The sequence below is a fragment of the Myodes glareolus genome, chromosome 19 (assembly GCF_982192425.1).
Source record: "Myodes glareolus chromosome 19, mMyoGla1.1, whole genome shotgun sequence".
Taxonomy (NCBI): Eukaryota; Metazoa; Chordata; class Mammalia; order Rodentia; family Cricetidae; genus Myodes; species Myodes glareolus.
In genome coordinates this window covers 56,801,883-56,814,290 of record NC_142044.1, presented here as the reverse complement: position 1 = coordinate 56,814,290, position 12,408 = coordinate 56,801,883, and positions in this window count along the sequence as shown.

The window sequence follows — 12,408 nt, the reverse complement described above, 5'->3', positions numbered from 1 at the left end:
CCTGTAACCTTGGCTGCTTAAATGAGAACCAAGGACTGAAAGGTCAAGGGTTTGCTGGGAAATTTAGCAAGATCTACCCCAAAATTAGAAAGGATCTTAATTAAAAACAATTCAAAACTATAATTTAGTAGTTCAGCTTCTACATAGTCCGGAAAAGTAGAAATAACCACTTCTTTTAAGATTAGGAAAATAAAAGCAATTTAAAACACACACATATCTATTTCTTGCACTTAAAAATCCAAAATGTAAATATTTTATATAAAATTATCAGAGTTAAAACACTGTATGTTAGAGACTACCTGGTAAATAATTCAGAAATGCCTTCATAATATTTTCCCTACACAGTTTGCTTCCCCCTAAACCCACAGTTTCTCTGCACTGTTGACGCCCTACATAGTTATGAGAGATTTGAGTGATGTCCACCCCTGGCTATATGCTGTGCACTTAGTGAGAGGCTCTCCCAGTGGCCACTCTTCTGACATATTCTGGTGGTTCCTTGAGTGTGTGGCAGATAGTTAAAGCCTTTTACGTAGTTGGTTTTTACTCTTTGGGGACCCACCACCCAGCTCCCAAATAAGTAAATGGAGACTTATTCTTTCTTATGAATGTCTGACCTTCACTAGGCTTGTTTCTAGTCAGTTTTCCTAACTTAAATTATCATGTTTCTCTGTAATTACATTTTGCCTCCTGGCTTTTTACTTACTATGTATCTTTCCTTCTTCCTCTGTGGCTGCTGCGTGACTGGGTGACTGGCCCCTAGTGTCTCTTTTCCTCCTTTTCTTGCTTCTCCTATTCTTCTCTTGAGTCTAGATTTCTCCTCCTATGTATTCTCTTTGCCCATCAGTCACACCTATCCCTCTCTCCTGCCTAACTCTTGGACATTCGGCTCTTTATTAGACTAATCAGATGTTTTAGGCAGGCAAAGTAACACAACTTCACAGTGTTAAACAAATGCAACATTAAAGAAAGCAGCACACCTGTATCATTGAACAAATATTCCACAGCATAGACAAATGTGGCACATCTCAAGCTAATATTTCACAAGACTTTTACAGAGCACCTCTGATGCTGTGTTGCAATTTTATCAGGGATTGAAACACTCTGTCCTGCCAGAACATCCTTAAGTCAGAACGTAAATTACTCAATAGCTTCAGAAAGTCCCTGAAACTGACGGGATTCACTAGGTCCTCTCCTTCCCATGAGTAAACAATAAATACTACTGAGAGCCATTGTCAGACAATCCAATCTTGAAGAAGACAGAGACAACAGAGACGTGCAGCTCGGAAGGAAGACTTTTCAAACTGCTGAGTTACCTGCAAGCTGTGCAGTGTGCTCTGAGATCCCAGTTTTTGTGTTGTCATCCATCTGGGGTGAGCATTGTTTTTGAGTCATTTCTGCTGAAAATAAAATACTTCTAAACAAGAGTGAAAGAACCTGACACCAACACCATGACTTGTGAGGCCGTGGGACGTGGAAGTGGATAGGATCAGCCTGACTGCGTGGGGACCGGAAAACTCAGTAATAACTCCCCATTCCTTTTTAAGGTGAAGGCTCCATAACCTGAGCTTATGAGGAAAATCAGTGCCTGGTCAACTGGCTTATCAATGTCATTAGGGACACTCAGTGTTCTCCATTTGAGGTAGCCATAAGTATCTGGAACAGGAGGACTTCAGAGGAGGACCAAATGCTATGAAGGGAACCAGGAATAAGAGAAGCTGTGTTTGAATCACAGTTCATTGAGCCAGATAGAACTACGCTCACAGAGGAGTTAAAGAAATGGTTGATCCAACAAGTCTGGTATGGAGATTTAGTGGCATGGCAGTCAGGATGTGCCTGCTTGACAGTAATGGCAGGGTTATCATGGGTAGCACCAACAACCTTCCTACAGGAGTTAAGGTTCCCTCCACAAGAGGGAGTTCCATGTCTGGTACTGTAAACCAGGACAAAATCCTGTGGCTGGGAGGTCAGAGGTTCCGAGGGGAAAGCATCTTTTATCCTTTAATTAGATGGATGTGACACACCTCTCAAACTGCCTTTTAAACGTCTGTGCTTATGCTGGTAGACTGCCATTGCTGTTGGTCTCAAATCATAACCACTGATGATGCTGTTGAGTGTGGCTGTGGCACAGTGGCAAACCTCTTAGCCACTGATGGACATCTACAGTCGTCCCCTTCCGAGGCTCAGGGATCACTGAGGAAGAGGGCCTGGAAAGAATGTAAGAACTAAGGAAGGGATGGAGTGTTGTGTAGCAATTTCCTCTCAACTTGAAACATTCCGTTCTTTAGGTAAGCTTCTTACGACAAAAAGTAAACAATTCAAAATAGCTACAGGAAGTCTCTAAAACTGACCGGATTCAATAGGTCCTTCTCTCCCAAGAATAAACAATAAAGATGGGCAAGTCAAGTTCAGATAAGCTAAATTGCAAAGGCCAACTCAAAGCAAGCTGCCTGGAAGGAACAGCAAACAGCCAAGGGTGCTGGAAAGAATGCTTGTGGGACTTTGAATAAGAATGGCCTCCATAGGCTCATTTATTTGAATGTTTGGCTCCCAGTTTGGTAGACTGTATAGGAAGATTTAGGAGTTGTGACCTTGTTGGATGATTGGAAGAGGTATGTCATTATGATTGGGCTTTGAGATGTCAAAAGCCCATACTGAGCCCAGCACTCTACCACCTCTGCGTCTCTCCCTGTCTCTCCCTGTTCTCTCTCTCTCTCTCTCTCTCTCTCTCTTTCTCTCTCTCTCTCTCTCTCTCGCTCTCTTTTCCCTGCCTGAAGATCACAGTGTAAAGCTCTCAGGTACTTCCCCAGCACCATGTCTGTCTAATTCTTGCTGTGATAATCATGGACTAACCCTCTAAAACTGCAAGCCAGCCCCAATTAAATGCTTTCTTTTATAAGAGCTGCCTTGATCACAATGTCTCTTAACAGCAATAGAACAGCAGCTCGGACAACACTTTTACCCAGCTGAGCTGCCTGCAGGCTAAGCCATGTGCTCTAGGATCCCAGCTTTTGTGAGCTGTCAACAATTCTGGAACGTCCTTTGGCGATGCAGCTGTATTTATGCTATCTCTGCTCCTGAAAATAACCTCAATAAAACTCATGGGTTCACCAAGTTGGACTTCGGTCTGCCATAGGCTCCCTGTCTGTGGTGAGGAGACAGGCATGTGCTGTGTCTACCTAGAAACGTCTTGCCACACAACACCTGACTGTTTTGTATAAATTAATGTTACTGTCCCTTCTCAGTCTCATCAGCACTCGGTCACTGGCAAAGCCCCACCTTTCGCACAATCCTCAGCGTCAATCGGAACGATTCCCTTCATTCTTCTGTTCATTTCACTGCCTTCCCCACAGGAAAGCCATTTTACTGTTGGAGAGACTGTAGAATTTTTTTCTGTTCAATGTGTAAAGCCATAATACCTATTCCCACATGATAATTGCATAAAATATGTCTAACATGGATGCTTTTGAGAAGAGATGAAAGCATCCTTATGTTCAGCAGTTATCTGGGTTGTGCCTAGAACTGTGGTTGATAAAGTAGGGATGAATTTAGAGAGGGACAATTTATGATTTTCTCCTAACTCAGTGAACCTGGAAGCCCCGGCATTCTCGGGCTGCTTCTTTATTTCTACCTCTCTCCTTCCGGGGACCTTACTCACAGGAGGACTGCCCAGCCAACTGGAAATAGCTGTAGCAGTTCAACGGGTGCGTAACTGACAATGTGGACTTAGGCCAACTGTTCAGCCTCCCAAATGTTGCTTCTTCACCTGAACACACAGTAAATGGTTTTAAAGGTTTTTGTTGGTTGTTGTGCATACTTACTACAGCCCAGGTTGTGTCCAGTGACTATGCTCACCGGCTTATTGGCTTCCAATAACGGGAGCTTTATTGCTATGAGCTCATGAAATGATCTGGTGTTGGTTGTATCACAAGCCAATTTTCTTTGAATAATGTTTTCATAAGACCTATTTTCAATAAATAGACTCCTTGGCACTCAGTGAGCATCCTAAAATATGGTATGTGCTATAGTAGCGGAGGTCTGCTTCCTTTCCTTAAGGGTACAGCAGACTAATCATGATGCCATTTCCTGTTGCTTCCTGGTGAAGCAGTGGGATCTGTCCACAGATCTGTAGGCAGCAGTCTGTCAGTAATGCCTGAGTAAGGAGGGCAGTCACACATGCGTGCGTCAGCAGTGCTGTGCGTCAGCTCACAGTCGTGGGAGAGGTCCAGTAGCTGGCCAGGAAGGCAGCCACCAGCAGACCCAAAGAGGAGCAATGCAGAATGGCCCTCCCACGGTCCTAGCCTTAGCATTCCCAGGAGAGCCTTTTCTACAAGTCTGGGCTGGGAACTTTCTCCCTACCTCTTCTACTTTGAAATGCAACTGCAGTGTTGTTTTCTCTAGAACTGGCTTTACAAAACCATTTCATTTCAATTTGCTTTTGTGCTCTTCCAGTAGGAAAGTTGAAGTGATTCCATCTTACCTGAAAAATAAACCTGGAGAGAAAGGGGAAAGGGTAGATCTAAAGCCAACAGACTCACCAAAAACAGGAGCTCAGGGCTCCTGACAGATGAGTACATTATCACCGAATAATTTAGTATCTGGCAAGAGTAATTTAATTTATTGCTTGACAGCATTTCCTTATTTCAAACAGGCTCAGATAATGAGTTTGATCCTGTGATAAGGAACCTCAAGCGGTGTCCATTATCAGCTTCATTTCTGGAAGTTTAAACTAGTTTATTTTTTAATTCCTTGTTAGGACTCCCAACAAAGCAACTACCAGGCACATGTAGTCACTGGGTCTGAGACACACAACAGTTAAACACACAGGTGTGCACGTGTCTGTGTGTGTGTGCGCGCGCGCGTGTGTGTGGATGTGTGTGCACGCGTGCATGCATGATGTTTCTGTAGTTACTACTCTCCACCTTTCAAACAGGAAACTGTAATGGTTATTCATCAGCCCTTTAATTTCTTGCAGCGTGGGCATCACCATTTTGGAGGAAGTTAGAGTCTATCATTCTACTTTGTCTGAAATGGCTTGATGCTGATTCTTTGCAAGCTCACTACACACATACCAATAGAAGAGTTTGCTTTTAAAATGTACCCAGATATTTGTGGGTTGAATACAACTGAGGTCTAGAATCAGCCCCCAAATGCAAGACTCCTGCCCACTAGGGCAGCTTCAGGCTGTGACTTTAGCAGAAACACATTCTGACAGGCTCTTAGCCTGTGGGTTTAGTGTCTGTGAAGGTGAAGGTGAAGGAAGCAGACTTCACAGTACCTTGTCCATGGAAACTGTCTCTTAAAATGCTGTCAGTTATCATGGTTACTAGCCACATATGGCTGTTAAATTATATTCTGAGTTAATAAAAATTAAATTAAATTAAATTAAAATCTGTGTCTGCCAACCACACGGAGAGACTTTCCATGTGCTTCTGACCCCATGTCCATGAATAACATAGGCATAGAACATTCCCACTAGCATGGGAAGTCCTACTAGATAGTTCTAATCTGTAATCCAAGATACCCATTTTCACTGACTTCTAGCTTAATTTCCAGCAATACGCACACACTTGTTTGTGGCATTACTAACAATAGCATCTTCTATTCATGCTTCTCATGAGTAAGTAATATAAAAGGCAACCATGCATCCAGGAGATAAGAGTGCTAAATGGTTGAGTAAATGATCAGTCCCTCTACTCCTCACCTCCTTAACAACTCACACTCCCTTGCCTATGATGTATGTAATCAACAAGGCCTGTGATTAAGTTGTGAAACCTATAAAGGCAATCATTGTATCTCTCCCTTTATCAAGTGAAGCCTCAGTATGTCATCATGTCTGATTATTGGAAAATAAACAATGAATTTAGAAATTGTACTGTTATATGCATCATTCCCAGATAAAAATGCAAACTCCCTGCTGTAGACAGAGGTTTGTACTTCACCTGGTCCTGCAGCTGTTCAGTCCCAAAGAAACACACAGAGGCCTACATTAATCATAAACAATCAGTTTATGATTAATAAACCAACCAGGCCTATTACTAGCTCAGGCTTCTTATTAACTAACTCTTACATCTTAAATTACCCATAATTCTTAATTCTAGTCTGTGTTAGCCACATGACTTGGTACCTTTTATCAGTGAGGCATTCTTAGCTTGCTTCCTTTGTGTCTGGGTGACAACTACAAACTGAGTCTTTCCTCTTCCCAGAATTCTCCTAGTCTGGTCACCCCACCTATACTCCCTGCCTGGCTACTGGCCAATCAGTGTTTTATTAAACCAATACAACTAACAAATATTTACAGGGTACAAGACAATTGTCCCACAGCACTTCCCCTTTTATTCTTTTTAAAACAAGAACTATGAATCTAATTCCTTTGTTCAGTTTTTTTCCTGACCATTATTCATAACAATTTGTAACCAACACTCTAAACAAAGACAAACATTCGTAATGCATTTCTTGGGAATGTGGGTGTAGTTTTCTAAGCTACTTCCTGATGATTGGGGGCACTGATCATCTTATGGGGACCTAAAGAAAATTTAGGATTATGGTCAAGTCCTGACTGGAATATTCTATGAGGTTTAATAATCTGAACCAGCAGTCTTAAAGTTGTTGTAGATGTAGAACTCAGAGGAAACTCCAACAGAGGTGCTCTGAAACATTGGATCATCAGGACCATCCACCATCAGAGATTTTTCAGGGTGTCTTCCTTGATCAAACCTCATTTTTCATAACCTGAATGAGACCACAGCCTCTGATTTCCTGTGGAAACAAAAGTAAAACCTCTTCTCCAAAGTAACATATCTTTTTACTTAAATTTTGAAGTCAAGGCATTTTCAAAATATGTATGTTAGATTAATCCAACAGCTTTATAATTAAATGTCTTTTAGCAGTTGCTGCTCCTTCCTCAGCAATCAAACAATTCAAAGACAACACAGTAACATACAATATCCAGATTCTTTGTGTATTTTCCATTTTTATGTGGCTTTATTTTAAACTCTTTCTTTTCTTTTTAATTTTTTTTTGAGACAAAGTTTCTCTGTGTATCTTTGGCTGTCCTGGAACTTGCTCTGTAGACCAGTTTGTCCTTGAACTCACAGAGATCTACCTTCCTCTGCCTCCCAAATGCTAGGATTAAAGGTGTATGCCATCACACCCAACTATTCTCTTTCTTCTCTTTTTTTTAAATGACTTTATTCTTTTTCTTTTCTCTCCCAAGCCTACATACATTTTTAAATGCACTGTAAACTGTTTAGAGGTTTTTTTTTTCATCTGAATCTGTCTTTACTGTGTATCTCTCTTTTTCTGACCACATGAGTTTTTAATTTGCTAAGTGATATGGCTAGGATTAAAGCCGTGGCTTTGATGATTGAATCCACCCCATTCCTTAGTTTTCTGAGAGTCTAACTTCATGGTGGAGGTACTGGTGGGAGCCATGTTTATTGCCACAACTCTATGGAGTTTCAAGATCTCCGACACCACCAAGAAGCATGCTGTTGGCTACTAATAAACACCACTTAAGCATTTGTTGGCAGGGCCTCTTAAAATAGCTGCAAGGTTTTTGCAGATAAAGCTGAGTCAGGAAGCCTCTCTTAAATGATGCACTTGCCTCCAGCAAACAGATCCCACCCAAGAAAATGTGGCTACCAAGAAGCCATGCTTAACTCTATTCCCTTGTGTCTAGAATTACTTCCTAAGCTCTCTCAGGTTTTATGTGAATGTAGTTGCCCCATGTTGGCACCATTTGTAGACAGAGGTTTCTGTCCCAGCCTGCAGTTCATGTCAAGATACAGTTTAATAATGCAAATGAGGAACCCTTGAGGAGCTTCAACACTCCTACTTGAGAGGTTCTCCAATACTTTTTCTTGAAAGGTGCTCCAAAACTCCTTCCTGAGAAGTGCTCCAACACTCCTACCTGAGAGGTGCTCCAGCACTCCTTCCTGAGAGGTGCTCCAGCTCTCCTACCTGAGAGGTGCTCCAGCACTCCTACCTGAGAGGTGCTCCAGCACTCCTACCTGAGAGGTGCTCCAGCACTCCTACCTGAGAGGTGCTCCAGCACTCCTACCTGAGAGGTGCTCCAGCACTCCTTCCTGAGAGGTGCTCCAGCACTCCTACCTGAGAGGTGCTCCAGCACGCCTACCTGAGAGGTTCTCCAGCACTCCTACCTGAGAGGTGCTCCAGCACTCCTTCCTGAGAGGTGCTCCAGCACTCCTTCCTGAGCGGTGTTCCAATACCCCTACCTGTGAGGTACTCCAGTCCTCCTACCTATGAGGTGCTCTAATGCTCCTACCTGAGAGGTGCACCAACACTCCATTTGAGAGGTGCCCCAACACTCCACCTGGGAGGTGCTCCAACACTCCACTTGAGATGTGCTCCAAACACTCCTTCCTGTTTATCCTACACTCACTAGAAGCCTTGGTACTTGGCCCCACAGGTCACATGGACTCATGTCATGCTGACAGTTTCCCAAGGTCTTAGCAGTTATCCCTACTTCCCTTTGATCAAAGCTTGGAGTAAGTTGTTAACTACAAGGGAAAAACAGTTAAGAGTTCAGCTCTGTGATTTGGCACTCAGGCAGCCATTCTCCAGGGAAACAAAGTACTAACTCAGAGTTAGCTTCATAATTCATGCTAGAAAGCTCTTCAAGACTAAAAAGTCTGGCCTCTTACCAACCATCTGGTTCATTCAGCCGCCTCTGTTCCTATCAGAATTCTGAATGCAAAACCCTGCCAACAATTAAGTGTTGAAACCATTTCTAGAGGTTCTTAGACATGAGTTAGGACCGTGAGCCAGTTCCAGGGAGGCATTTGAAATGAATGAGACTTGGGGTGGATATTTGCAGTCTGCCTTTGCAAGTTTTACAGATGAGGAGGATGAGAAATTTTTGTTTAGCTTAGAGCCAACTAATTAAAAGGCTGATTCCAAGCTGTCCAAAGCAAACATGGAAGAGGAAAAGATATTGGGTGTTTTTGGAGCATGATTCCAAACACCACAGATCATGTTGGGGAAACATCCTTAGGTATCAGGGGATGGATATTAATAAAGATGGCAACTGTGTCGAAACCGTAAGAGTCAGGTCATCCTTTGCTGAAAGTTAATAAGCAGGAGGAAGTGGAAGGTTGCTCATTATTTTTAATGACCTCACTTCCCCAGAGAGCCCGCATCTCCCTGTCTTTGCAGTCTGCCTTCTTTCAGGCCATTACAGCACGCTAGACTCCTGAGAAGGATAGCTTTGTCTGAAAGAGTTCACGCCAGGGCTCGAAGTCTCGGGCTGAAGGGTTGTTAATTACTATACCAGTGCCAGGGTGGCAATGCAAAGATGAGCCAGAGACACAGTCCACAGAGCCTTCACTGCACCTGGCAGCCCTGAACTCCTCCCTTCTCAGCATGATCACAGGGACCACATCGTCATGGCTGTCCACTCTCCAAATGCTTCATTGTCTGGCGGATGACATAAGCTTCAGTCATTCCTAACAGTTCCTCTGACTTTGGTAAATCAGAGGCATTGTGGTGTGGTCAGAAGTAGCCTGCAGCCTTGAAAAATTTCCTGTGTGTGTGTGTGTGTGTGTGTGTGAAATATATACATCTATATATTTTATACACATAAATATTTATAAACACAGATGTGGTTTAATTATATGTGAATACATATTTGCATATATAAATTCTTACACACGTTTTGCATATTTATATAAGATTATTACAATATTAAATAGATTTATTTGTTGCAAAGATAAATATATGCATTTAAAGTATTTATATATAAAATTAAATATATAAAAATTTATACACAAAATATATGTTATATATATTGAATTATATAAAAATATATAGCTTACTATTTCTATTATATTTTCTATTTCTATTGTATATAATATAATATACATGCATATATACATATATACAATATAATAGAAATAGAAAATATAATAGAAATAGTAAACTATATATTGTTTTGTATCTTATATTGTATACATAATAGAAATATGTATAGTTTTCTAGACTTTTTCACTTTGTTAGTTCAGTCTACACTATTTATATTACAAAGTGTGTTCCTCATTTAGTGCAGACAGGGCTCAGTACCAAATCATTGGCTACCAAAGGCCTGAAATCTCAGAGATAAATTTAGAAGGGCGTGTAGCTCATTAATAGTGAAATGAAAAAAATCATAAACTCTCCTTCAGTTTACTATGTTATTAATAGAAAATAAGTCCTCAATTTAGGAATGGAAATGTTTTATAATTTAGTACAATAAACTTACAAATATGGAATAAACCACACACATACACAGATATCAGCTCCAAATTCTATATTGGGTACACCTACTGTCATGGTCTCCTTCCCAAATAAGGGCCAAACTGAATGTGCTTTAGGAAGCCCTTTGAACTTTTCTGTTCACGAGCCCATGTGTTTTGAAAGGGAGATGAGAACTCGGAAGAAAGGCCTGGAATGGGTACCTGGCACCCGCACTAAGTGTGTTTGGGGCTGGAGGCGAAAATGGTATTTCTTTTTCCTTTTCTTTTTCTCTTTCTTTTTTTTTTTTTCCTAAAGTGAATGGAGCTGAGTCTCTTGACATGCTTCAGGCAAAATCATCAGAGGCGCACCTATTTATAAACTCAATAAACACTCTGTCCGGTGTACGTGTGTTTCCATATGAGCATATGTGTTTTTTAAACAAAATAAGTGGTTCATTCTGCCAGAAGTACTCAAGCAGCCTAGCCTTGCAAAAATAAGCATTGGCTGAAACACAGTATATGTTTATTCATTAGCCGGCAGCCTCTTCTGGGCTCAATACCCACACACACAGGCTGTTTAGTGTGGAGTTTAATAACATTTACGTAGAGCCGTGCTGGGGACTCTCTTGGTAGAGAAATATCTGCCCTGACAAACATACTGTTTTGCTTGTCTTTATTCAAGAGAAGAAAATAGGATTGTCCTTGCCTTATCTAAACACTGCCACATGGTTGATGGGGGACAAAAAATGCAGTTTACTGTCATGGTAGAAGGTGAAGGTAGAAGGCCAGCCAGTTTGAAAGAAAAATGAGCATATTTTAGTTTTCCCCAAAGTCCAATAGATTCAGTTAGAGCTATTTTATTTTTATTCCTTCCACAATAATTTATCTTTGCCTCGTGACAACCATCTACAGTTGTTTGATCTGTTTAGTTGGAAGAGGCAAACTTAATAGGCTGCTGAACAGAAAACTAATTAGAAAAGAAAGGGATCATTGGATTGTAGAAAAGTTACGAGATGAACGAAGAAAATAAAGTAAATGTTCTGTTCTATCATCACCTGAATTGGAGTGAGTTACCAGAGCCTTCTCCCAGGCCACTCAGCCTCTCTAACCAATGTGTTATTAAGAGTCCGTGGGAAGGTCATCAAATACTACACATGTGGTTCCCAGTGTCAAGAGGTGGATGGATGTATGCAGACAGTCCTTTATTAGCTCTATAGAAGCGAACGTATATTGATTGCATTTCACTATTTGACAAGACTCTGAATAGCACTTACCTTCTGCAACCTATTCCCACCCAAATCAAAGCGTGCTGACTTACCCACAAGAGGGTGAGGCCCTTACTGGCTTAGCTGAAGAAGGCTGAGTAGGAGAAAACCACAGAGAAGCATGTATTTGTAAAATTAGCTGTGTCCAATTGTGCTATCTGTCAACTTCACCCTGATGATGCTGAATGCTCTAGTGTGTACGATTGGGATATACTGCTTGTAATAAACCCTCATTTAGACTAAAAATAGGCTTTAAGCATCTCTGCCTCTTTTGTCATTTTCCTTGTCAAGACCGTTGAGTTAACAAAGTGCTGGAGCACATGGGAGAATTCCTAAAAATAGGCGCTGTTATTAAGAGCCTCGGGGAATATTATGCCGTAATTTGCTTTCTAGATACAATTTTAAAAATCACTTTACAAGAATCATGGCTCAATTATCATAACATTCCTATGGAATTACATACTCTGTGAAAATCAGTAGTGCTCGCTTTGACCCACGTGGTATTACAATGGGTACCACGGTCTGTGGGGAAGTCCAGACAAGGCAGATAAAGGATGGAGGTAACCAGGAGGCTGAAACCCAGAGGGAAGCAGTGAGCAGCGACAACGTATCTCATCAGAGAGAGAGAGAGAGAGAGAGACAGAGAGAGAGAGAGAGAGAGAGAGAGACAGACAGACAGACAGACAGACAGACAGAGAGGAGCTTGGAGCTCTGGGCAATGATGTCCCTGTACTTCCCCTGAAGCTTTCCTCCACGAAACTGGGGCTGTGCTACCATGCCCCTTGCCAAAAGAATGAAGTCCCAGGATTGGCCAGGAAGGAGTAAGTGGAGATTTCAGAAAGGTCATTTTCTTCCAGGAACAATAAAAAAAAAAAATTGGCTGCTTGCTCTAGCCAAGAAATGTTGAATTATAG